At 50.0% G+C, this 26,514-nt stretch overlaps 1 protein-coding gene across 12 annotated transcripts in view; it reads left to right on the top strand.

Moving 5' to 3' along the window:
- PITPNM2 (phosphatidylinositol transfer protein membrane associated 2) overlaps positions 1-26,514 on the top strand; it is a 141,339-nt gene that overhangs the window by 69,142 nt on the left and 45,683 nt on the right. Inside the window, exon 3 of one of the 12 annotated variants that reach the window (XM_041729039.1) lies at positions 10,018-10,074. The exons of the other annotated variants lie outside the window; for them this stretch is intronic. The gene's annotated coding sequence lies outside the window, so the exon portion shown is untranslated. The remainder of the gene's footprint in view (positions 1-10,017; positions 10,075-26,514) is intronic. 12 annotated transcript variants of the gene reach the window in all.

Raw genomic sequence — 26,514 nt, 5'->3', positions numbered from 1 at the left:
GCACCAACAAGGGCCCCCCCACCCAGACCCACAAAGATTGCTGGGGCCAGAATTGATGCTTGGATCACCACCTAGCCCTCAGCCTTCGCAGGTAGCAGCACACTGGGATTCCAGATCACTCTTGGCAGGTGGGGAGACTGGAAGGGAGACCCAGAGGAACTTTCCTGAGCCACCCAGAGCCATGCTGGGCTGGGTGGCTTCTGGAGGCAGAACGAAGTCCACCTTCCTCTCCCCACTGGCTGTGGGGGTACCATGCTGGGGACATGGTGATGTTTCTTCTGCACAGCGCTGGCCCATGTCCTAGCCTTCTCTGCCCCAGCTCTCACCCCATAGTCGACCTGGGTTAACCTGATACATGAAGGGACATATGGGTGCATAGGAGTGTCCCCCCACAACTAGCCCAGCCCAGGCTGAAGAACTGGTTGGTCCCTGTGAGGTCATTTTGAAGGCAGGGCTCTGAGTGGCAGTCTTGCATACAGCTGGAGGAAGAGGCGCTGCCCTGTGCCCTGAGCAGCATGTTCCATCTGATGGGCAGCTCTGCTCTCTGTTGGGCAGCATGGGACCCGAGAGTGGCAGCCAGTGGGAAGGGCTCCTGCCTGGCTGCCCCAGGAAGCCTGACTCTGAGGAGAGGGCTTTGGGAGGAATACCAGCAGGCTGGGGGTGGGGGCGGAACACAGAGCCACTGCCCCCATGGTCCTTGGAGATGCTCCAAGGTCAAATCTTTGCTCAGCTGGGAAATAGACGCCCCCCGCCCCCCCGGGCCTTGATAGCACTCCTCTATGTGGCCTGATGGCTTTCAGGACCTGGGCCCAGTCAGATATGGGATCCACAGGGTATGGGACCAGGGCAGGACTTATGCCCCAAGAGCAGTGGACTGCTCAGTGGGCAGTTTGTCTCACTGTGGGAGACAGGCCTGTCCCACTGGGCCCTCTCCTGCTGCCCTGTCCACCTGTAGCATCTCCTGGCTGGCCTGGCTTCCCTGGGCTTCCAGCTCATCTCTAGTCAGTGAAAACTTGATGGCTGAGTTAAAGCTGGTGTGCAGAGCTCATGCTTACATGTGGCATCTGGTCTATTGGTTGAGTCTCACCGTGGCCTTGTGAAATGGTCAAGGTGGATGACCAGAATCTTTTCTGTAGAGCAGCAGTGAGGTGGAAGGAATAGCCCAAAGTCAGACAGCTGCTCTGAGGCAGAGTGTGGACTCCACATCATTTACCAAACAAATGTTTGCCAGGCACCTGCCTTTATCAAGCAACTGCTCTGGCCAGGCTCCCGGAAGCATGACACAACACAGTCTGAGCTCGAAGGCCAGCGTGTGGTGACACTAGTCTATGAGGGCCAAGAGGAGAGTCTGTGCCAGGTGCCCAGGGAGCTGAGCAGTCTCAGTGGAGCCTTATCTGGGAATAGGGCTCCTTGAGCATGGGGGGCTCAGTCATCTGATTCCTGGCCCAGAGGGACACCAGCCAGGTTGGCTCTGCCATGTATCCTCAAGCAAGCCCCGTCCTGTGTCTGCTCTCTCCACCTGCACAGAGAAGTTGACCTGGGGTCTCACCTCTGGTAGGCTTCTTGATATCACTGGGGAACATGTATAAGATGCAGGGTCCTGGCCCTCTCATACAGAGGCTCTGATTTGGTTCTGATCCTGGGAGAAGGGCCTGCCTTCTACATTTTGAACAAGCTCACTAAATGTTTCTAAAGCAGCTCATCCCTGACCCTGAGTTTGAGAAATGCTGGGTTCAGCTTCTCAAAGTCCTGTGAGCTAAGATGGTCCTAACCTTGTCCCTAGGTCTGGTGGCATCCACAGAGCTAGGATGGTGGCATGCCCTGGAGTCTGTAGATGCTGAATTGTTCGAAAATCCTTGTCCAGCTTCCTACCCCCAGTGAGAGGTTCCCCCAAAATAGAGACAGGTAGGAGATGCTGAGCCAAAGGTCAGGGTGGGGGGTGGGAGTAGAGTACTTCTTTTCAGGGAAACCCACAGTCCCTGGGTTAGGACCTACCCCCAGGGAGTATCCCAGCTACTTGCTTAGGGCTGGTGTACCTGAGGGCTGTGGCTGAGCTGGATTAGCCTGACCAGGCCCAGGGGCCTAGAAAAGGCTGTCTAGGTGCCAGTGTGGGGAAACAGGGAAGACGAGGAGGCCAGGTGGCTGCACATCCAGTGGCCACTTCCTCTGAGTGTCTTCATTGTGGATGCAGAAGGGCTTCTCGGTGGTTCTTCAAGTGCCCTAAGCTAATTGGCAGCAGCCCTGGTGACAACCTGGTCACAGGCACAGGCTTGCTCAGTTCTGACCGGGTGCTGGTGTGACCTCCCTGTCAGGGCACCATTGGTTCTTCTACAGACGCCCAGAACAGGATGAGGACACTGGCTACTGTCTGTGTTATCAGCTTGGGCAGTGTCCTGCTTCCCAGTGCCGCAAACCCAGTGTAGTTTCCTGGGGCTGCCATTACGCCTGACTCACTGTAGGCTGCACTTAGAGCAACCAGACTTTATTGTCTCACAGTTCTGGAGGTCAGAAATCTGAAATCAAGGTGTCTGCAGGCCCATGATCCCTTTGAAGGCTCTAGGGATGTATCCTCCCTTGCTTCTTCTGGCTTTTGGTGACCCCAGGTGTTCCTTGGCTTGTGGCTGCATCACTGTGTCTGCCTTTGTGAGCATGTGGCCAGCCCCTCTGTCTCTTCCCCTCTTCTCCAAAGACCCCCGTCATTGGATTTGGGGCTCACCCTAAATCTGAGATGATCTTATCCTGAAATCCTTAACTAATTACATCTGCAAAGACCTTGCTTCCATATAAGGTCACATTCTGAGATTCCACATGGACAAGAATTTTCACTCAGCAGGCAGAGTGTTACCAGGTAAAGGGCAGGTCTGTTGCACTGACCGGGGAGCAGCAGGCTGGCAGCTGGTCCCAGAAAACAGATCTGGGGCTTTTAGCATCCTCCGGCTCTGTCATCAGCTAGGGTGATTTTACTCTGTTAATAGAATCAGAGACCCCAGAGCAGAGGAGCTGGTGGCCGAGGGGACAGCTATCCTGGAGAGCTATCCTGGAAATAGGTGTGACATTTGGACACCTATTTTAAGGTGTTCTGGAGAAGAAAAGCAGATTGTGGCTCTGAAGAGCCAAACAAGACCCTTGGTTGAGTCCTCAGGAGGCAAACCGCACAGCATATGAACTTCTTGGCAGTACCTTGTGGGTGATGAGCATCTCGTCCTGGGAGGTGGTCTAGCAGCCCTCCAGGGTGGACATTGCATCCCATCCCCCAGAGCTCTGTGCCTGCACTTGTCTCAGGGATTGATGGTTCCATCCAAAAGCTTAGGGACTCCCCCGAGGGCAGCCAAGGAGTGTGGCAGAGCCAGTCTCGGACCCCCCAGGCCCTCCCTCTGGCTGGCTGGTGGGTTTGCAGGGTGGGGGTGGGGGTACCCCCCAGTACCCAGGCCATCATGATACTCCTCTGTCAGGCCCAGCCCCCTCCCTCTGCCTCCACAGAGCCCTGTGCCAAAGGTGCCCAGCAGCTAGGTCTTCCCTCCCCTTGTTCTGTCTTAGGGCTCTACATCCTGCCCGCTGTCCCCCCTCCCCACCCCAGGAGCCTCTCTCAGGGTACCTGTTCACAGGAGCTGCCTGTCTCACACCCAGAGGCTTTAAAGTATTTTTTATTTGGTAAGATTCATACAGCATAAAATTAACTCTTTTAAAGTGAGCAATTCAGTAGCATTTAGTATGTTTGAGATATTGTGCAAATGTCTCATTTCAGAACATTTTTATCACCTGGAAAGAAGACTCTGTACCGAGCTCTGGAGCTTTTTTATTATTTTATTTTTTATTTTTACCTTCACTTTTTTTTTTTTAAGATTTTATTTATTTACTTATTTATTCAGGAGAGACACAGAGAGAGCAAGAGGCAGAGACACAGGCAGAGGGAGAAGCAGGCTCCATGCAGGGAGCCTGACGTGGGACTCGATCCTGGGTCTCCGGAATCACGCCCTGGGCTGAAGGCAGGTGCTAAACCACGGAGCCACCCAGGGATCCCCCTCGCTTTTTTTTTTTTTAATTGTGGTAAAATACCTGTAACAGAAGTTACCACTTTAACCATTTGTAAGGGTCCATTGTGCAGCCATCCCCCCCGGAGCAGGATGGCTCCCCCATCCTGCTTTCTATCCCTGTGAATTTGACTTCCAGATGCATAGCATCTGCAAGTGGAGTCATACAGTACCTGTCCTTCCTGTCTTATTTCACCAGCACTGTGTCTTCCAGGATCATCCAGGGTGTAGTAGGTGCCAGAGTTACCTTCCCTGTGGAGGATGAATGACATGCCATTGTGTGGATAGACCACATTTGTTTGTCAGTTCATCTATCCATGGATGCTGGGGTTGCTTCCATCTTTTGGTTATTGTGACTCCATCCCTTGGGCTTTCTGAGAGTCTAGTGAGAAAAGTACAGGCCAGGGGTCAGACTGGGTGAGTCACCTCTCCGGAACATGCCTCTTAATCTGTAATTAGCTCAATCTCTGAGTGCAGGCCCCAAGGGAAAGATGATCATTCCAGAATGCCCCCCTCCAACCTGTACCTTCCTCTCCGAGCCACACTGCCTTTGCTGCCCATCAGCCCACATTTTTTCTTCCAGTCACTGGAAGAAAAGACCAGAACACAGCATGATGAGGACCTCAGCCCTCATTGGAGGCTGCTGGCCTCCTGAAGTTCTGCCTCGCAGGTGACCTTGGGCATGTCTCCTCTGAGCCCTGTCTCTCGTCTGAAGAGCAGTGATCAGAGACAAGGAACTCATGGTGACTTATGTCAGCTACTCATGAGGTGCTGGGCTCCTCGGAAATGTCCCCTCTGTCCTGCCATCTCTACTGCCAGCCCCATTCCCTGGTGTATTCTGTCCACAAGTGTTTGCTGAGCACCTGTTTTGGGCAGGATGAAGGCTATAGGGGGCTACCCAGCAGAGGTGGCTTTAAGCAACCCGGAGGGATGATAAGACATGTCAAGAAGGTGGGCAGGGGTCACCCTTTTTATGTGCCCAGGGCTTCAATGTTATCTCATTTAATCCCACCCACCCCTGTAAGGTAGATGATTGGGTAAACTGAGGCCTGAAGTGGTTCAAGGACTTCTTGAAAACGAAGCTTGAATTTGAACTTAGGTCTGCCTGGTTCCAAAACTAGTTTCTCCCACTGCATCTTGCTGCTTCCAGCTAGCTTTGTTTGTTTGTTTCCTGCCACCTTTTTTTTTTTTTTTTTTGGGCAGTGTGGGAGGATTGTACTTGCCCCCGCCACCCCCAACTTCCCCCGCTCCTGCTGTTCAGTTCAGGGCTGTTCAGTGCCTCCTCACTTCCCACCCTGTTGACATGGGGCTGTTGCTGGGTTGGTTTTGTTTTTGACCTAGTCAGCCTGGCAGGGAAGTGGCGGGCTGTGTGCAGAGCTTCCCAAAATAGCCCCAGGCTCCCCGCCAAAGATAGAAGAGCCAGACTGTGTGCGATGGTCTTGGGCCAGTAGAGGATGACTCTGTTTCCTGCACCCAGTCACCCCTTCCCCTTGGGCTCCCCTGTCCCATGCCTCCCCCAACCCAGGCCACCGAATGCTCCTTAACATACCTGTGCCCCCTTAGGCAGCTCTTCTCTCCAGAGTGCTGAAAGGCTGGGATGGATTTGGGATAGTCTGGGACCTAGAATCATGGCCTCTCGTCTCCTCCCTGTGACTGACTTGCATAGTGACCTTGACCAATTCCCTAGTACTCCCTGGGCTTCAGGCTTGCAGGTGGAGGTGGGAAAGGCATATCCTTACACCTGCCCGGTGTTACCGTGGGGGTGAGTGACAGAGTGGCGGCAAGGGACCCAAATAGGCAGTGGGAAGGTTGGTAATAATGATCTCGGCAAGTCATCCTAACCCTGTTATGAATGTGAGGATACAGTTCAAAGGGAAGCACTCCGTTAGCCGTGTCGTTCCAATATGGGGTCATATCATAGCAATCACGGCAGCGGTGACCATTTCTTGGGTGTTGTGTGCTGCACATCTTATTTTCCACTGTCCCTTAACCTAATCCCCCTCAACTGCCCTTTGAATGCACATGGCACTGGACCTAGTTTTATAAACATAGGAACTGAGGGTCACCGGAGTGCCTGGCTGGCACAGTCCAGCTCTTGGTTTCAGCTCAGGTCATGATCTCAAGGTCGTGAGATTGAGCGCCAGGTCAGGCTCCGTGCTCAGCAGGGAGTCTGCTTGAGATTCTTTCCCTCTCTCTCTGCCCCTCCCTTCACCCTAAAATCAATCAATCAATCTTTAAAAATAAAAATAAAAATAAATAAATAACTGAGGGTCAGAGATTTTGAGTAACTTGCTAAGACCAGGTGAAAGGTGAAGCCATGGGAACCCTGTTCTAGCTTCAAAGCCTGTGCCTATGATGTCTTACCTCCTCCTCCAGGGTAAGCTGGTCTCTGCTCTAAGCTTTTCTCTGTAGACCCTGAGCCCAGTCCTTTGGTGTATCCCCTTGGCAGCCAGAGCAGCCAGAAGGTTCTGTCTACGTTCACATGGAAAACCTGGTAAAGGACAGAAGCTCACAAGGGCCTTACCTCAAGAGAATCCTGGGGATGTGGGGGCATCTCCAGAAATGAAAAACTGCCCCGCTAAAGCTGCTCTTTTTATATCGTACATTGAAGCAATTTCACAGAATAGTCAGCAAGCATTTCACAAGCACCAGGCCCTTGGAGGAACCTGCATGCACGCACCTCACAAACCTAGGGAGGCCCAATTATTTAGACTTGGCAGGTGAAGAAATGCAGCTCAGTATGAAGGTCAGGCCACCCCACTGAGGTTGCCGGCTCCTATGTGGCAGTGTCAGGACTAGACACCAGTCTGTCCGGGGCTCTCACTGCCCCTCCAGAATCCAGGGAATGGGAAGCCTGTGGCTGCCAAGCCCCAGCCCTGTTCCTCCTTCTCACCCCTTCTTCCTCTGGTCCAGATGTGAGCCTGGAGACATGTGTGGCTCAGCAGCGTGGGCAGGGATCAGCCTGAGCAGGCGTCTGCGGCCACTGGGGCTACACAAGGCTGGGTTCCATCCCCAGAGCAGGGCTCCCATCATTGTTTGCTGATGTGATTATATGCACACACATTTCTCTGTGTTTTTATGTGTGTGTGCAAAGCTGTCTTTGGTTTGTGACTAATCTTGCACTATGTGCTCTGGGGTTGGGCCCAGGCAAATTGGTGGGGTGGCATCTGTGTGATGCTCATCATCTGGACTGCATCGGCTGTGGGATGAACCAGGGCTGACACGCAGTTTTTCCCCGTTAAGAAACACTAAAATGCAGACCCATAATTCTTTAGCCTCAATTCCAGAATCCAGCAAGCTCAGAAAACCAAATGCTTTTTCATAACTCATTTGGCACAAAATCCCGCCTGAACCGAGGTGAGGCTATTTATAGTCTAAGTGAGGCTATTTATAGCCATTATGTATTCTCCATTCTCGTATTTCCCTGCAGAAATGTCAATGTATTTGATTATTGGAGGCTGCTGAATGATGCAGTATTGCCGTCTAAATGTGGGGAGTTTTGAATTTTTAAATACATCTGGCCCCAGGGGTAAGACCTCTACTTTTAGCCTTCTGCAAATAGCCTCTGCTCCCAGACACCCACAGTGTCCCTCCCCTGCAATCCCTGGAGCTGAACGGAGGATGCCACTTGTGTGCCTACAGGACTATCTCCTTCTACCCCACATGCCCAGCCCCACAGCCCACACCACTGGCAGCGCCCAGCAGTTAGATATTTCTAATAAGACCATGGGATACATCTTTACTGCCAGGCATGGCATAGGGTACTGTCCACACTCATGTCTGTGCCCCTTGCTGGGTGTATCACCACCTCTCTTTACAAACGAGTAAACAGAGGCTCAGTTTTAAGTATCATATCTAAGGACAGAGGTAAGAACGGCCACTGCTGGGGTTGCCTTTCTGTCTCGCTGCCTCTCTCGGAGGGAGTCTAGGGACACAGCAATGGGTCTTATGGATTTGTAGCCAAAGCATGTTGAAACCGGGAGGCAGGAGGCATACGGGGATCCAGGTGCACGTGGAGGGGAGCAGGCAGATGTGTGTCGGGCCCCTCCCTGGGCAGGGAGGAGGGGTGGGGGAGAAGCAGGAGCCCCTGTGCTGCTGCCGGGCCTCCCTGGGGACCCACCTCCCACGTCCTGCTGTAATTCCCCACTTCTTGGATAGTCCCTTTTATAAGAGCACCTGTGCCGCCTCCCCACCTTGTTCCCAGCAGCTGGCAGCTGCTTGCACTGTATCTGCTCCCGCCCTTGGGTCTTCTTCGCAGTACTCACTGAAGCCCTAGGTGCTCGGAGAGATGGGGAAACTTTCCCTAAATCCCCTCTGCCTGCTGTTCTTGGGGACCACCTCCCCACAACCTTAGGGGCTCCTTTTTATCTGGGCTTTGGTGGGCTCTGAAGCCCCCACGGATACATGCCCCCCCAGTGTGCAGGCTCTTTCCCACACATCTTCCATCAATCATCCTGTGACAACCCAAGGACCCCTTGCCACCTGCCGTGGAGTCCTGCCTCACAGCCTTTGCTCAGCCTCCTGCCCCCCCAACACCTCCCAGCCCCCACCTGTGGCATACCTGCCCTGCAGTGCCATGATACAGGTAGAGTATGCTCTTGGCAACCAGAAGGACCCTGTGATGGCTGCAGTTTGCATATCTACAGAGCTGTCAGGGGCTGACTTCAGGGCAGGTGCCTGGGGTGTCCATACCTTGGCAGGAGCCACACCAGTAGGGACTTTCTTGCCGACCCCTGTTGGGTCAGAAAATTTCTCAGAGCTGCCATCGGCTTTAAAAAGGCAACTGTGGCACATTGGTAGAGAGCTCTGGGTTGAGAGGCCATGACTCTGGGCTCCAGTTCCGCCTCTACCCTCAGCCCCTAGAGGGAGGGGAGAGATGGATGGATGAATATGTGATACATGATGGATGGATGCATGATGGATAGTTATAGTTACATGGGTCCATAGACGGATACATCGATGCATGTGTGGATAGGTGGATGTATGGGTGGATGCATGGTCTTATGCATTCATGGATGTACACATGGGTGGATGGGTGGATAGATGCACTGACAGATTGATGAACAGATCAACTCTCTGCCCTTTTCTGGGCCTTAATTTTCCATCTCTGCAATGACAGTGTTGGTTTACAAGTTCTCCTTCAGTTTCTGAGTTCTGTAATTCCATTTGTGTCAACCTAGCACCCTTAAGGACCCCTGCTTCACCCCAGACGCTTCTAAGGGACACTGTAACTGTGCCCTGGGATTCTGGAATCCCATCTTGGCTATGCTCTCCATTCGCACTGGGCATTCCCTGGGCCTCGCAACTCCAGCCTTCATCTTTTGCCTGTGCGTGTGCTGTCAGACTCTGTGTCCACACATCTCTCTAACTGGAGGTGCAGCTGTGCTTTCTTCTGACCTTTGTTTTTGACAGAGCCATTTGTTTATCTGTGTATGTCTGTCCAGCAGGACCCACCAAGGGATCAGTGGGTGGAAGTGTTGTTATGTGGAAGGAAATAGCACCCTCTGGAGTTGGGCAGCCCTACGGTGGCAGGAGGCCCTGGGATCCATGGCAGATGATACATGGCCCCCATTCCTCCAAGAACTCATAGTTTTGTGGGGTAGTAAGATCTCAAAGCAGCACAGGCGTGTAGTAGCATTATGCACAGTAACACACCCCCTTCGTGCACAGAGAGCTTGGCGGAGGGAAGGGCAGCTGTGGCCAAGGATACTGTGGGCCAGGGACAGCTCTATCAACAAGGCAGATGTTGTTGGGGTTTGGCTCGCTAGGCAGGATATCCCTGGGGAGGTGGGGACCCAGATGATGGGCAGCAAGTGCAGACACCGAGATTGGCCAGGAACCTCGACGTGTGGGGTTGTCTGGTCAGCCCCTCATGCTAGAGCTTGAGTGCCAGGGTCAGGAGCCCGGATGTCCTTTGGTGAATAAAGGTGAATTCTTGAAGATCTTTAAGCAGAAGAGGGACCCAATCGGTTCTCCTTTCTTACAGGATGTTGGGGATCTTTGGTCAAGAAACAAAGATGGAGTCAGAACTCACGTCTTATTGGTATGCTGAGCCCTAAGGCCTTGTGGTTGGGATAAGGAGCTGGGATGTTGGCTCACTGAAAAAGAGGCAGCTGCCAGGACTTGTTAGACTCATTAGAAGGGAAACTGATAAACTGGAGTCTGGCCTGACTTTTTATTTTTTTCCTGAAAAAAAAATTTTTTTTTTTTTAGATATAATTCATATAACATAAAACTGTGTTAACAATTCTGTGGCATTTAACACATGCACAATGTATTAGATTGTGGTCGTAAAAAAAAAAAAAGATTGTGGTTGTGTAACTGCCACCTCTGTCTATTCCAGAACATTCTCATCACCCCAAAAGGAAATCCCAAAAACATTAGCAGTCACTCTGACTTCCTTCTCCACAGATTTGCCGGTTCAACATCATCACGTCACCGAAATCACACGTGCATCAAATGCCAGGGGTCTTTTGTCCTGACTTTGGTTCTCCTTTGCCCCGTATCCTTAAGCTCTGTGGCCCCCAGGCCAGCCCTGTGTCCAACCTGGCTATAGCTCCTAGCCTTGCACCTGTCCAGGAGGCAAGTTCAGACAAACCAGTCAGCAGTAAGCGGAAACTGCTGGAGAAGCAGTTCTTCTGCCCTCGAGGGGGCATTGATTCTGTGGAGGGCTATGAGGCCGAGACAGTACCCCCAACAGGAGAGAGCTCAGACCCAGCTCCAGAAGTGACAGCACTACAGGTCATGTCAGGGGCCCAGGCAGGTTCCTGGCCTTCTCGTGCCCACCACTCCGCCTTGTAGACACTCTACCAGGACTCAGGCTAAGGGGCTCAATGGCCACCATGTAAGGAGGTAGGAGCTAAACTACAGGAGAGGTAGCTCCTCAACTTGCTATCCCCCAAGACTACTCCTTGGAAGATCTCCCAGCTATGACCAAAAGCACCCTCTCTCTGACTGTTTGCAAATACCCAGGGTCCCTGTGCCCTGCCATCCACCTTGGCCAGTCTTCTCCCTGTCCAGAATCACTGACCCCCACTTGCCAAGTATTTATAGAGGTCAGCAGAGGGCCTGTGGCGTGCCCAGCACTGACGACAGTAGTGAACCAGACATGGGCACTGCCCTTGGGCCTTGAAGTTTGGGAATAGATGATGGGAATGGTGTGAGAACAGAAGGTGAGGTGCCTGTGGAGGGACCCTGGGCACCCAGCTTCTCCTGGAGGGGTCTAGGAGGGCTCGAGGGCTCGTACAGTGTGAGCTGGTTAGGCAAGTCTTGCAGGACACTTTGGGGCTTTGCCATGGAGACCAGGTGGGGAAGGGCTTTTTTGACAGAAGGAGCAGCAAGTGTGAATCGCAGCAAACGCTTTAGGCAACAGTGAGGGATCTCCCACTGTGTGCCAGACGCTGGAGACTGGGTGGAAGATATGAGCACTGCCCTTGAGGGCTTCAAAGCTGGGGTGCTGGGGGTGGGGGGAAGCTGCCTGCCGCGTGGCTTCAGGGCACAGCAGAAGGGCGGATGGAGCTAGAGAGTCAGGGTGGCCAGGTGGGAGGACACAAGGGCTTTGAGGGATGTTGGGAGCAGGGCCTCTGACCCTGGAGGGAGCTGTCGGATGTGGTCAGATACACTCTGACAGTTTCTAGCAGGGTTTGAGGGGACCCAAACTGGAAGCGTGGGGAGCAGTTGGGCAGCTGTTCTGCCACCAAGGAGAGCCCTGGCAAGATGGAATCAGGACAATAGATGGGGCAGATAGAGTCCCTGGTTCTGTGTGGCGACGTGAGACCCATGGAGAGGGAGCGGGGCGTTGGAGACCTGTTCTTTTTTTTTTTTTTTTTTTTTTTAAGATTTTATTTATTTATTTATGAGAGATACAGAGAGAGAGGCAGGCAGAGACATAGGCAGCGGGAGAAGCAGGCTCCATGTAGGGAGCCTGAAGTGGGACTCGATCCTGGGTCTCCAGGATCATGCCCCAGGCCAAAGGCAGATGCTCAACCGCTGAGCCACCCAGGCGTCCCAAGGAGACCTGTTCTTTAGCCACTGTGAGACCTTGGCTGACCTGCCTGATCTCGCCCAGCCTTGGTTCACTCTTCTGCAAAACGCCCAAAAGGAAGGAATGAGTAGTTTTGGTTTATAACTACTTGAAAGAGTGCAAACCAGGGAATGAGCCTGGATTGGGTTTTGCTGCCCTGACAGGAGGGCTCATGGCCCAGCTCCTGCAAACCCTGGATCCCTTGGGTCTGTGTAGCCAGAGGGTCCCAGTTCCCTTCCCAACACCAGGTTCCCACCTGGGGAACCCCCCTTGCCCACCCCCCTCTACCAGTTAATTCAGGACAAGCAGATGGCTCTGTTTTCTTTTCCTTCCTGCTCTTGCGTAGCCTCCCGGGGCTTGTTCCTCAGCTCCGGTGGGTACAGGGTCGGAGGAGCCTCGGAGGCTGGCTGCAGTTAGCCGAGTGTCTGGGTATCTGAGCTCTCACTGCCAGTACCCATCGCCTCGATGGGCCCCGGGGCACCCCAGCTTCAGATCCATCAGCCTGTGGAGGTGGAGAGGATCCTTAGAAAGTGCTGGTCCTACCTTCCACCTGCCCCTGACTCCACGAAGGGTCTGTCTAGGGCACTTGGTAAACAGTTGCAGGATTAAAGAGACCACTTTCGCTCTTAGGATCTGTCCTTTCTTTGCTCTTCCCAATGTTCCTGTGAGGAAAGGATTAACACACAAGGCCAGCATGACCAGTCCATACCTGCCTGGTCTCCACTCAAGGCCAAGGACTGGAGCTCAGTGAACAATGAACTCCTGAACCACAGAGCCCTGCAGGGGAAGTTTTGACACATGCTCCACTCTCTGGTTGTTGACCTCATTCTTAATGAAATCCTGAGGGAGCAGCCAAGTGCATGTGACCCCTAATTGGGCTGAATGTGGAGAGAGCCAGATCTCGAGGCCTAAGTGGTAGGTGGTTACCCCAGCACCTGGCCCAAGGCCAAGGCAGACTGGGACAAGGTCCAGTGGCCCATAGGATTGAGAGAGAGCAGAAAGACTTTGAGCCTTTCTCTGCTAACCCAGGAGGACTTGCTGGAAGAGGGGAGCAAGTCAGTTCTATTCTTCCATGCTCGAAGTCTGGCAGAAGGAGGCAGCAGCATGGTCCTGGGCCTCTTGGAGTTGGCAGGAGCTGCTGGCACAGAGAAGCCAACCAGGCCCCTGAGGGCACCCTCCAGGGCAAGGGGCCACTGTGGCACTGTCCCTACATCTCTCTACTCAAGTAAAGCCTTCATGGTGAGTGGCTGGCACAGAATACTCTGGGGAAGCTCTAAATCGAGAGTTTGTCTCCCAGGCAACGTGAACAAGAGGTACAGCTTACACTGCTCCACCTGGGTACCCAGCACGGCCCAAGAGCCCTGGCAAAGTTCAGGTGTTAGCTCTCCTTCCCAGACGAATAAGCACAGTCCAGGATTATGTGACTCATACAAGTGGCTGAGCTCAGCCTGATGTTCTTTCCGTTGACGTTCTACTACCACCTTGACCTGAGGGCCAGGGTCTGGGACTCAGTCTTCAAGGACCTCAGAGCTGACTCAAGGAAGCATTATAGAACTTGGGACTGGGCGATGTTATTCCAGGAGCCAGATGGACCTGGGAGCAGAGTGGTGTAAGGTTAACACCACAGTGAAGAGCCCCAGGGAGAGTCGGGGGGGGGGGGGGCGCACAATGGCTAGCGGGGGGGCATGAACATGTATTAAAAGGTGTCCCTCTCTGATTAACTTCTCTCTACTTCTTTTAATCCTGCTTTCATACTGTTTACAATGACATTCACAAGTGTGTATGTTTGTATCTGTCTTAAAATCATCATAGTCACATACCAAGACAATTATGTAGACAGGGTTCGTGGGGAGCCCCCAACACTGGCTCCCCCTGCAGTATACTTCTGCAGGGGAGGGGAGCAAGATGAGGGTGGCTTAGGGGCTGGCAAGAAGGATATTTTTCCATCTAGGATCTGTTGAAAGAAAGGCTGGGTCTGGTTTTGAGGTTGATCAGATGATCCCGTAGCCTGATCTACCCTCAAAGTGATCCAGAAACATGTGAATCTAAGCAAAGTCTAGTGATGTGTGATTAATTTACAAATAGGCATGCAGAGTGGGACATTGTGTACACAGGAGCCTGCTGTTCCTGCAAAGCTGTGTCAAGATGTCACCAAGCTGGGTTTTATTTTAGTACCAAGTTATTGTATCTGTTTAGCACCAAGCCCATGTGGTGCCGTGCACGCGCTGGGTGGCCGAGCTGGTGGTGTTATCACCTCCGGGAGGGGAGAAACCTTTGAGGTAGTTCCAGGCCCTGTGCAGGTGGGCCCAGATTTGTTAGAAGCCCAGAGCAACTTCCCAGATTTATAGAAAGTGTCCATGTTTCGAGGATAAAGTCTCCAGACGTTGAAAAGTCAGTGCACTTCCAGAACACTGGACTTTACATTCTCCCATGTCTGCCCTCCACCCCATCCAGCTGTGTCCTCCCCTAACCAGATGACCTCCCCATGACTTAGTGGACTCAGGAGGTAGATTGTGAGATTTCAGAATGATTGTACCAAGGAAAACACCTTAGCTGATTAGAAATTTGTGATCATTTTTGATAGGGTAGGGTGAAATTAATCTTAATGCCCTCTTAGAAGAAAAGGTTTACTCAGCAAGTGAACAACCACACAGAAGGTCAAAAGAAGATGCATCATTCTATGATTAGTCAGGACTTTTCTGATTGTTAATAACAGAAGTCCAGTTTGAGCTAGCTCCAGTGATAGGGGGCCCTGCTAAGATTGCTCACTTCACCATAGAGGGAGGACAGGACAGCCAGCCTCTGCAGCAGCTGGGTTTGCAGATCCAAATGCCACCAGGACTTGTACTCATGTTCGGTTCCATTGTCCCAGACTGGCTGCATGGAGAGGATACAGCTGCTGATGCCTTTTTTCCTTTGCCACCAGGGAAAGGACCACCTCATGTTCTCTTTGACCCCAGGCTTAAGAAAAGGTCCCTGGCATTTTAAGCAGAGGCATGATCACAGTTTGCAGGTTGAGGGCACACTGCAGCCTTCCCTTCCTGCTCCAGATCCTTCCATGTGATAGAATAATTATTAAATATCCATGCAGGCAAAGAGATGCCTTTTTAGTGCATAAGAAACCACGAGAAGTTAGCAAAAGATGGAATGAAAACAGAATGAGACTGAGGAAGGAAACAATGGTCAAACTGTACCCAGGAGGGAGAGAAGATTCTAGGTGTGCTCCAAGCCTAGATGTGATGTAGAAGGACCAGGAAGGGGTTCTCAAGTGACCTACACAGTTTGGTGGGTAAATGAGGAAGTAGAATAAATGCAGCTATTAAGTTTCTTGTTGGGGAAGGAGAGGTGGACCTTTATTAAATCTGGGCCCTCTAGAGAATTATATGTTTAAGTATTTGGGTTTAAATATTTAAAGAGGATCCCTGGAAAAGGAGTCCACAAACTATGGCCTGCAGGTCAGATCTGGCCCGTGCTCTATTTGTGTAAATAAAGTTTTATTGGAACACAACCACACCCATCTGTTAGTATATTTTGTGTGGCCGCTTTCCTGCTATAGTGGCAGAGCTAAGTAGTTACAACAGAGACTACATGACCCACAAAGTCTAAAATAATTACTATATGGCCCTTAATGGAAAAAGTTGCTGATCCTGGTCTAGAAAAATGAAATTACACAAAGTGTCCAATATGGTATAGAAAAAAAAAGAGATATATCTAACAAAACAAAATGAATCCAATAGAGAGCAAAGAAGAAGAAGAAAGGAAATAAAATAGTAAACAGAAAATGGAAAGAATGAGTCTAAACATCAGTAAGTACAATGATTGAGAATGGAGACAGTCTCTCAAAAAAAGGTAAATAAGTTTTTTTTGAATGAGATTGAAAAAGAAAAAATGAAACTTATGGAATTTAAAAATATAAGGATGAGGAAAGAAATTTCTAACAAATAGAGCAAAGAAAGCAAATGAGCAATGTTAATATATCAGATGAAAGGGAAGTAAAATGAAAATATATTAGGGATAGAGAAATTGCTTAAACTGGTAAAAGGAATATTCCACCAGGAAGTTAAAGTTAAAAGCTGTGGACTTGGAGGATCCCTGGGTGGCTCAGCAGTTTAGCGCCTGCCTTTGGCCCAGGGCATGATCCTGGAGTCCCGGGATCGAGTCCCACATCGGGCTCCCGGCATGGAGCCTGCTTCTCCCTCTGCCTGTGTCTCTGCCTCTCTCTCTCTCTATGTCTATCATGAATAAATAAAAAAATTGAAAAAAAAAAAGCTGTGGACTTTCTGTACTTAACAATGTAGCCTCAAATACAGTAAATAGAAACTGATGGTATTATGAGGGGACAAAGTCTTGAGAGCTCAAAGATGTTGAGCTTTGGTCACCAAGATATATACACAGATGCACACAGATGATAACATTGTATAGAATTTAATACACACACAAATAAGTACAAAGAAAACTAGGGAAATGTGATTAAAATCTGTAGATTTTGTCAGTGTGGGTATCCTACTTGTGATCTTATAGTTTTGTAAAATGTTACCACTGGAGGAGACTGGGTAGTGTGCAAGCGATCTCCCTGTATTATTTCTTACAACTGTATGTGAATTGACAAGAAAAGTCTTCAAGAGGAATAGGTGTACAAAAAACTGAATAACTTTTAGGTTAGATGAGGGAGTCAGAGTGAAAAATTTAAACTGCAGTGTTTTAAATGAGCTGTAGGAGCCTTGAATATAAAAACCTACAGAATGAAGCCAAATCACTACTCAAAGGACAATCTGTAGCCCTAAATTCATTTATTAAGAGGCAGAGAAGACAAAATTATACAAATTATTGAAGTTCACTTTCAATTCAAGAAGCTAGAAAAATAAACTCAGAGAAGGTAAAAGGATATTGTTACAAATGAAGCCAGAGAATGGCATATAATGCATCAATAATTTTAAAAATGTGGTCTTCAAAAAGACTTATAGAAGAGACCCAGCTTTGGCAAGTCTGATTTAAAAAAAAAAAAAAAAAAAGCAGAAGGAACAAACAAAAAAAGAGAATATAACTACAGAGGAGATTTTTAAAAGACTATTCTATGCTCCTTTATGCCAATTAATTTGAAAATCTAAGCAAAATATAGGACTTTCTAAGAAAATAAAAACTTCCAAAATTGGCTTCTCAAGAAAATAAATTTGCCCCTAATATAGGGGTAAAATTTCCTAAACCTTCAAGAAATAAACAGTTCTCACGTTATGGAAGTTGTATCAGAGCACACAAAAACGTGTTATGAGTCCTCTTTCAAGGAGCCCTGGTATCAAAATCAGAGGATAACTCAGCCAAGCCACCGGCCAGTCTCACTTCTGAATAGAAACCTAAGATCTTTCTGGAAAAAAAAAATAGTGGCAAATTTAATTCAGCCAGATATGAAAAGAGGAATACAAGCATGATCTAGTAGGATTTATCACAAGAATGGAAGGAAGATTTATTATTTAAAAAAACCTTTTCATGTAATTTACTGGTATTGACTGTTCACTTTTTTTTTTTTTCCTAAGTATTTAAGTCATTCAAATTTAGGACTGTTCTCATAGAATTGACGGACACATGCCTTTGGCTTGCTGCTGAGGGAGTCCTGAGAGAACTCTGTCACAGTGTTCTTTCCTGTGTACTGTCCCTGGAGGTACAGGTGAGGCTGCAGGGAGCCTGGTCCCCTTTATTGGGGTGATAGAAGGAAGACAATGTGCTGTAGTGAGTAGAGCAAAAATTATAAAGCCAGGCCAGGCTGTGAAGAAAATGTTGCCTTTATAAGGTCTAAGCTGTTCAGAGAGGTTACATACATAAACCCTGATGGAAAGAGCGTGGTTTGAATTGAGTCTTCACACCCCACCCATGTATCTGTGACCTTATTTGGAAATAGGGTCATGGGGGCACCTGGGTGGCTCAGTGGTTGAGCACCTGGCTTCTGCTCAGATTGTGGTCCTGGGGCCCAGGATCGAGTCCTGCATCAGGCTCCCTGTGGGGAGCCTGCATCTCCCTCTGCTTGTGTCTCTGCCTCTGTCTCTGTGTCTCTCATGAATAAATAAATGAAACCTTAAAAAAAAAAGAAAAAAGGAAATAAGGTCTTTGCAGATGTAATCTGGTTAAGGTCCTACTGGAGCAGGGTAGGCCCTAAGTCCACTGACTAGCATCCTAATAAGAAGGCCATGTAAAGACACAGAGACCCAGAGACAAACACGGAGAATGCCCTGTGACTGTGGGTGCAGCCACAAGCCAAAAAATGCCAAGGATGGCTGGCAACTTCCAGAAACAAAGAGAAAGGCATGGAATAAGGAACCAACCTCACTGACACCTTAATTTCAGACTTCTGGCCTCCAGAACCACGAGCAAGTCAATGTATTATTTAAAGCCACCCAGTCTGTGGTGCTTCATGACAGCAGCACCAGGAAACAAATACACTTGCTATCCATCCTGCAGGTGGAACAGAGTCTAAGGGTAGCAAGGGTGAGCCCAAACCACCAGGTGGTTCGGACTGACTGCTAGCTGGCAGTGGGGGTGTTCTCAGATGGGCAGTTAAGTCCTCTCAGAAAGAACAGACCCCTGTGCTGAGTCTCAAAGGATTTCTACACACAACTTCCATGGAGAATGAGCAGTTCAGAGTCAAAAAAGAAAAGTAAGCCACGCCTAAGAAGAGAGAAGGCAACATGAGCCAGAGCCAGAGTCAGCACAAACAATTTACAGCAGAAACAGACCCTTAGGACCTCAGATATGGCCATACTGAGGCAGGAACAAGGAAAATAAATGTTCGATGCATTTAAATAAATAGAAGACATAGTTGAAAAACCATGCGGGGAATAAAAAGCCATAAAAAATGATGAAGCAGATTTGAAAGAGAACCAAATAGAACTTTAATAGGAGAGTAGTCATGAAGAAAGGGTTAGTAACTGGAAGCCAGACGTGGAGAAACCAGCCAGGATAGGAAACTGTGGAGAAGATAAGACACATGGACAAGGAGAACACCTGACTTTCATCTAATTAGAGTTCCACAGAGGGAAGAGAAAAATAAGGGAGAGGCCATGTTTGGGAGAACTAATTGCTGAGAAATTTTCAGAACTGATGAAAGACAGAAGTAGGAATGAGGAGTGCTTTGGAGAGAGGAAGGAGAATGCTGGAGAAGTAAGTGAGATTCAGCTCATGAAAGATGGCTAATTTGTCTCTAAGGTCCAGGGCTTAGTGCAAGATTCCAGCCCTGCTCCCAGAATGACTCAGGAGATGGCCAGCCCATCACCCTGACTCCTTTCCAATCTGGGTCAGTTCTTCCTACCCACTCATTATTACCCTGAGTGAGAAATGAAGGATCCTTGTGCTAGGACAAGGTATCAGTGAGGAGTGGACCTTGAGAATCTTGAAAACATTGTCCCAAATCAAGCAGGGTCCTTTCTCTGCACTGCCCAACTCAGGGGACCACCAATCTTGTAGTCCATGAGAATGTCACTTGTGAGAGTTGGGCAGTACACAGCCTGTGCAGCTGAACTGGGCAACCCAACTACCTCTGATGCCTTCTTTTCCCGAGTTATATGCCCATGGGGTTTTCCAACTTTCACCAGAGGGTTTTGTTTTGTTTTGTTTTGTTTTTTTTGTCCTTTGTGTTTTCTTTCCTCCCTCCCTCCCATGATGGGATGGCATCCATCATCGCCAGAAGGATTTTATGGAGCAATGAAGAGAAGCTAATAGCTCTGCAAAGAAGAGCTGGGAAATTTTCCAGGCATGTAGTGTTCCCCGGCAGCCCTGGGAGGCCTGGCTGTAAAGGCCACATACTTACTCAGTGAGATGGAGCAAAGCCTGGGCAGAATTGTACAGACACATGAATTTGCATGTGCACACATGCACAGCTACCCCTGGGGACACTGGCCAGGCCTTTTGGCCCAGGATCCAACCTGGCCTGCTTGCTTCCTACTGAGCTGAGTATTCGGACCCATTGTCAGTAGCCTGAGGCGCCTGGGCCCTTGCTTACCCAAGGGCACCATAGATTAGGCCCTGGATCACAGGCCAGGAAATATGGATTCTAGTTCCATCTTGCCCTAGACTCACCATGTGGCCCCTTGGAATGACTCAGTCCCTCTCTGGGCTTTCCTCTTCCTACCTTTCTGTGGCTACTTCCAAGCACTGACTTTCTAATGCAAACATGGCAGCCTAGCATGATAAACTGCATGCACTGTGCACATCTGAGGGGGGTGGCAGCTGCTCTCAGGTGACTTGGCCCACCCGGCGTTGCCAATCTCATTGGGGCCAAGCTTGTCTCTTCCAAACACCCTCCTACCCCGTAGGAAGGGGGCTTAGGTGGCCCTGGATGCCTCCCATGACCTCCATGGAGAACAGCATCCAGCCCTCTGTCTATCTCCAGTTTATACCCCTGCACACACTCTTGGGGGAAGGCAAGTCTGGCTCGGTGAACAGTTTGAGTCACAGACGCTGTCAAGAAACTGGGTTTGTTATTCCAGGGACGTGGCAAGGATCGCGCGCTATTCTTGGAGAATCCTTTAGTTGCTCTGAGGAACAGCTAACAGAGCAGTTTGTAATTAGCACTTTGGCTGCTTAGTGGCATTATCTGCCTGAAGAGGGGTTTGGGGAACATTTACCGAGCAAACCTTCTCAAGTACCTACTAAGTGGCAGGCCCCTGCTCCCCAGGGGGTGTGGCATCTGGCCTGAGGCCCAGATCTCGACAAGGAGCCAGCTGTGCCAAGGCTGGGGTATGGGGGTTTAACCGGCTGGAATCAGGAACTCGCCTGGCTCATTCCAAGAGAAGGAAGTATGCTGGGTGGCTAGAGCAGGGTGAGGCTGGCAGGCCGGCCTGGGGCGGGGTGGGGTGTCAGAATCTCCTTCCTTTTTAAGGATGAGTAATATTCCCCGACAGGTCTCTGATGACTCAGGCCATGTCTGTCTTCTCGTGTGGCCTGGAGACTCCCTGCGGGCTCTGTCTTGGTCCTCTGGACCCCTAACACCTGTATAGACCCTGACATCTGGCTTAGTAGGCACGGCTGGATGCATGCAGTTCGGAGGGGCCCGGGTATGAGATTTCTTGCTGAGAGGCAAGATTGGAGGGGTTTGTTGAGACTAGAATTTAATGACCTTCTCTGCCAAGTAATGAAGTTGAGATTTTAACCTCAATAAATCGTCCAAATTGTCCTCCTTGGCAACACAGTAGATTTGGGCTGGAACCAGGGAGTCTGTATTTTGAAAGAAATAGCCACCTTCATTTCCAATATTGGTTAGAAATATTAAGCTAAAACCAAGTAAATACTGGATGGAGTTTGTACGGGTTTTCCCTTGGCTCCAGGGTTTGCATTCACTACAAACTAATCCAAAATAGAAAAAAATATTTTCTAAATCATGCATCTTTGAGGGGTCTTGGGCGGCTCAGTCGGTTAAGCATTCGGCTCTTGATCTCGGCTCAGGTCCTCGTCTCGGGGTCCTGGGATGGAGCTCTGAGTTCTCAGGGCTCTGCTCTCAGCCGACAGTCTGGTTGGGCTTCTTTATCCTTCTCCTTCTGCCCTTCCCACTGCTTGCGCTCTTTCTTTCTCTCTCAATAAGTAAATAAAATCTTTTAAAAAAATAAATCATGGCATCTTTATAAAAAGATGGTATAAGGGATCCCTGGGTGGCGCAGCGGTTTGGCGCCTGCCTTTGGCCCAGGGCGCGATCCTGGAGACCCAGGATCGAATCCCACATCGGGCTCCCGGTGCATGGAGCCTGCTTCTCCCTCTGCCTCTCTCTCTCTCTCTCTCTCTCTGTGACTATCATAAATAAATAAAAATTTAAAAAAAAAAGATGGTATAAAAAGATAGTATGGACACTATCCTGCTTGCTCCCATTGTATCCTGAGTCTGATGCAGCCACCATTAATCCATCAGTAAATATCTCTGGCCTTGAACACGCCACTTAAATTTTTGGTTCCGGGCAGCCCGGGTGGCACAGAGGTTTAGTGCTGCCTGCAGCCCAGAGCGTGATCCTGGAGACCCTGGATCGAGTCCCACGTTGGACTCTCTACATGGGGCCTGCTACTCCCTCCTCCTGTGTCTCTGCCCCTCTCTCTGTGTGTGTCTCTATGAATAAATAAATAAATAATCTTAAAAATAAATAAATGCATAAATTTTTGGTTCCTTCCAAAACCAGGGCACACTTGTCTTTTCCACCTTGGAGGATTAATCTGAAAAAGTGAGACTATGAAGTGAAAAGCTTTTGTAAACTGTAAAATGCTATTTTTCATACCAAGGGCATATATTTATATAAATTGATGTCAATTTAGGTGATGATTCTTCAGTTCTTAAGCTGTTTCTACCTTGACTGCCCGGAAGGATAATCTTGACTCCAATACTTAGTGACAGGAGGATGAGGTACTAGTTTCCTCAGCTATAAAAAAGGGCATAGTAGCCATGAAGTAGAATATTATTCTGCTATAAAAAGGTAGGGGGCACTAATCCGTGCTACAGCATGGATGAGCCTCATGACGTGAAGTGAAGGAAAGCCAAACACAAAAGGCCGCAGGTTGCACGAACCCATTTATGTGGAACATCAGAAACGTCCAGAATAGGCAAGTCCACAGAGATAGCAGATTAATGAGAGCCAGGGAGCTGGTGGGGGCAGGGGTGGGGACGGAGAGTGCATGTTAACGGGAACTGGGTCTCCTTTCGCGGGGGAGATGTTCTGGAGCTTGATAGTGGGGATAGTTGCACAACCTGTCAAAGCCACTGAATGGAACACTTGAGAAGGGTGAACTGTATGGTGTATGAATTGCATCTCCATGAAATCAATAAATGGTGATAATACATCTCATGCAAGGCATTCGTGAGGGTTAAGTGACTCATTTATTCACATAGCCTGACAATGTAAAATGGTTGAAGGGATTTCTAAGCCAAAGGACCAAGCAGAAAGTCTGGCTTGCCACATGCTGGAATATGGGGTGTGATGAGCCCCTGCCTGGTAGGGCTTTCAGGAGCATCAGCATTGGACAGACTGGACATTTCCTCCTGCATTCTCCTCCCGGTGTGCATGAGAGACTGGAGACTGCCGTGCAGGGCGGGCAGGGAGGGTAGGCTTTGGCCCCTCAGATGCTCTACAATGTATATCTTTTTTTTTTTTTAATTTATTTATAATAGTCACAGAGAGAGAGAGAGAGAAAGAGAGGCAGAGACACAGGCAGAGGGAGAAGCAGGCTCCATGCACCGGAAGCCTGATGTGGGATTCGATCCCGGGTCTCCAGGATCGTGCCCCGGGCCAAAGGCAGGCGCCAAACCGCTGCGCCACCCAGGGATCCCTGTATATCTTTTTTAAAAAAAAGATTTTATTTTGACAGAAAGAGAGCATAAGCAGGGGGAACCGCCGAGGTAGAGGGAGAAGCAGGCTTCCCGCTGAGCAGGGAGCCTGATGTGGGGCTCCATCCCAGGATCCTGGGATCATGACCTGGGCCGAAGGCAGACGCTTCACCAACTGAGCCCCTCAGGCACCCCTCCAATGTGTATGTTTAAAGAGTACTCCATGGGCAGGCCGGGTAGCTCAGCGGTTTAGCGCCGCCTTTAGCCCAGGACCTGATTCTGGAGACCTGGGACCGAGTCCCACATCAGGCTCCCTGCATGGAGCCTGCTTCTCCCTCTGCCTGTGTCTCTGCCCCTCTCTCTGCCCCTCTCTCTGCCTATGTCTCTGCCCCTCTTTCTCTCTCTCTGTGTGTCTCTCATGAATAAATAAACAAAATCTTTAAAAAAAATTTTTTTTTTTTAAAGAGCACTCCATCTGGTTACTGGGCTCGGCAAGTTTGGGAGCCACGGTTTCAGACACCGTGGAGAGCTGTGGGGTGTTTCTCAGAGCTAAAGGCTTTCATGCTCTGCTGCACCTGTACCTTGTTGGGCTGTAGCAGCTGCAGAAGGAGCCGTGGGATCCCATGAGTGTGGTAGGCTTTGCGGGGCAGAAGTAGGGACACCGGCTTCTAAGCTCCAGCATGAGGTCTGTTCTCCCTTAGATTTGATGTCAGCCCCACAGTGGGTTTTACAGGTGGCACAATACCAGCTGTGTTTTTTGTTCCAAAAAACAAATCATAATTTGCCACCAGTGGCTGATCAGCTTGGAGCCCAACTGGAATCTTCTACATGGTTGGTTTGTTGGTGGGTGAGTTGGCTGAGCTAAGAGAACCTCGTCCAGGCAGAAATCTACTCGAGGGCTGTGCTACCTGCTTACCACCTGCACATGCTCCATCAGTGGGTATTAAATGCAGGAATTAATGAAAGTCTAGATGTGACGAGGACTGAGAATTGGCTTAGCCACTCTGGGGCCCTGACCAGTGCAGTTACAGTGGGGTGGTGGGTTGAAAAGAGATTGGGAAATGGAAACCACAAGTGTAGCTAAGTCTTATGAGGATTTTTGCTGTGAAAGGGGGAGCAGAGAAAGGAGGTGGTACCATGAGAAGAGAGTGGGGTTAAGAGAGCTGTGGGATTTTGTTTGGTTTTTGTAAACCTGTGAGCTGTTATTTGCATGTTTGTGTGCTGATGTGGGGGCTCTGGTAGAGAGGCACCAACTGATGATAGGTCAGCTGTCCGCAGGAGCCACTGTAATAGAGGCAGCAGGTTTGCTGGGTTCGATGGTGGGAATTTGAGGAAAGACAAGGATCAGAGATAAGGTACACAATAGGCAGCAGGCTTGCCGGGTGGCCCAAGAAGAGCCCACCTGACATGTCCCATCAAAACCTGAGCCCCACCTGGCCCAAGAAGTAAGCACTCAGCCTGGTTAGCTTCATTTGTCACTGATGTTTAGTATATGTTATTATCATGCTGTCATTATGGTCATCACCAGATTTGGTGCAAATCCCAGCTCTGCTCTCAGCAGCCCGGGTGCCCTAAAGTTTTGTTTTCATCGTGGGTTGATGAGTGGAGGTGCTTTGGGGCAGTGCCCACAGTGCAACCAATGCCTGCTGATGAGCCAAGCTCTGTGCCAGATACCAACGTAACCAGAGCCCCACATGCCTGGAGGTGCTCCTCACCTTCAGACTTCTGGCGTTACTCCCCCTTCTTCCACCTCAGTAGCTAAGGAGCATTCTCCCCCAGAGGTGTGGCCTCTCCAAGACCAGCATGCTCTTGGAAGGCCTAGACACAGGACCTTAGGTGAGTGACATGTGCTCTGCTGACATAGAATGATCTGTGTATTGCTGCTGAAGTGGTAGCACTGAGGGGAGGTGACCACGGGGTGGAAGGCCCCTGAGCATTCTCCAGCTAATGGCTGTGTGAGCCTCAGCCCACAACCAGGCTGTTGGGCAAGGTCCCTCTAGGTTTGTGTTCCCTGTAGCACGTCTAAGCATGCAGGGCATTCACTTTAAATGGTGCAGGCTTGTTTGAGCTGTAGTGGGTTCTCGCTGCGGGGAGCACCCCCTAGAGGCCAGAGTGGTGATGGCCACAGCAGCAGTGACCGGCAGGGTCCCTGAAGGACAATGAGTAGAGAGCAGGAGGGGAGTTCTGGTTAGAGGACCTGGCTCTCAGTTTTAACTTCCTCACATGCAAATCTCTCCCCTTTTCCCGACAGACAAGATAGGAACTTACAGACCTGGCAAGGGTGTGGGAATCAGGAACTTGGGGTGCCGATCGCCCTTGGCTGTCCTTGAGCACAGCACCTACCTTCTCTGGGCCTACCTTGCTCTCTGCATCATAGGAATGAAAAGCTCTCCCATGAAGCCCTCTGGCTGCTGGTTGGGTTGAGGTGTTACAGAAGAAAAGCTACAAAACCCTCAAGCATTTTCTAAGGGTCCTGCCCCCTGGCCCACGTTCCTAGCCCTACAGAGCAGTGCATGCCCCAAGGAAGCCACTGTCCCATGGGTTTTGATGGTCAAGCCCTGCAGTGGCTTGGCAGTTGTCCCCAGCTCAGCACTCTAGGCACACAACCAATGAGATTTATGGCCTTCCCTGGGATGTTAGTGACGGTAGGGGGGCCCAGGGCTTTGAGGCTCTAGGAGTCCTTGCTTCATTGCTCAAGCCAGGGCAGGGGTTGAAGCTTGGTCCTCCAGCTCTTCACATCCCTGAAATCCAGGTCTCAATCTCATTTTTCTGAAATATTTTATACATTTATTTGAGAGAGAGCACAAGCACGAGAATGGGCAGAGGGAGAAGGAGCAGCAGCCTTCTCGCTGAGCAGGGAGCCCCACATGGGACTCAACCCCAGGACTCTAAGATCATTACCTGAGCCAAAGGCAGATGCTCAACTGACTGAACCACCCAGGTGCCCCTCAGTCTCATTTATAAGGTGACTGTTAGACTGGAGTGGGGGTCTTTACCATTTCCTCCAGAGATATCTTGGTGGAAGTCTACCATCTACCAGCTAAAGACAGAACACTTCAGCGGCAGGGATTTGGATCCCCCTCCCCCAGCTCCTTACAGCTCAGACTTTCCTGGGGGATGTGCCTGCCTCCCTGCTTCTACTCCCAGGGTACAGAGAGGCAGCTGATGGGCGGC

The sequence above is a fragment of the Vulpes lagopus genome, chromosome 14, assembly GCF_018345385.1.
Source record: "Vulpes lagopus strain Blue_001 chromosome 14, ASM1834538v1, whole genome shotgun sequence".
In the NCBI taxonomy this organism is placed as follows: Eukaryota; Metazoa; Chordata; class Mammalia; order Carnivora; family Canidae; genus Vulpes; species Vulpes lagopus.
Note: the sequence above shows the minus strand (reverse complement) of the source record. Positions and strands in the feature narration are given on the sequence as shown.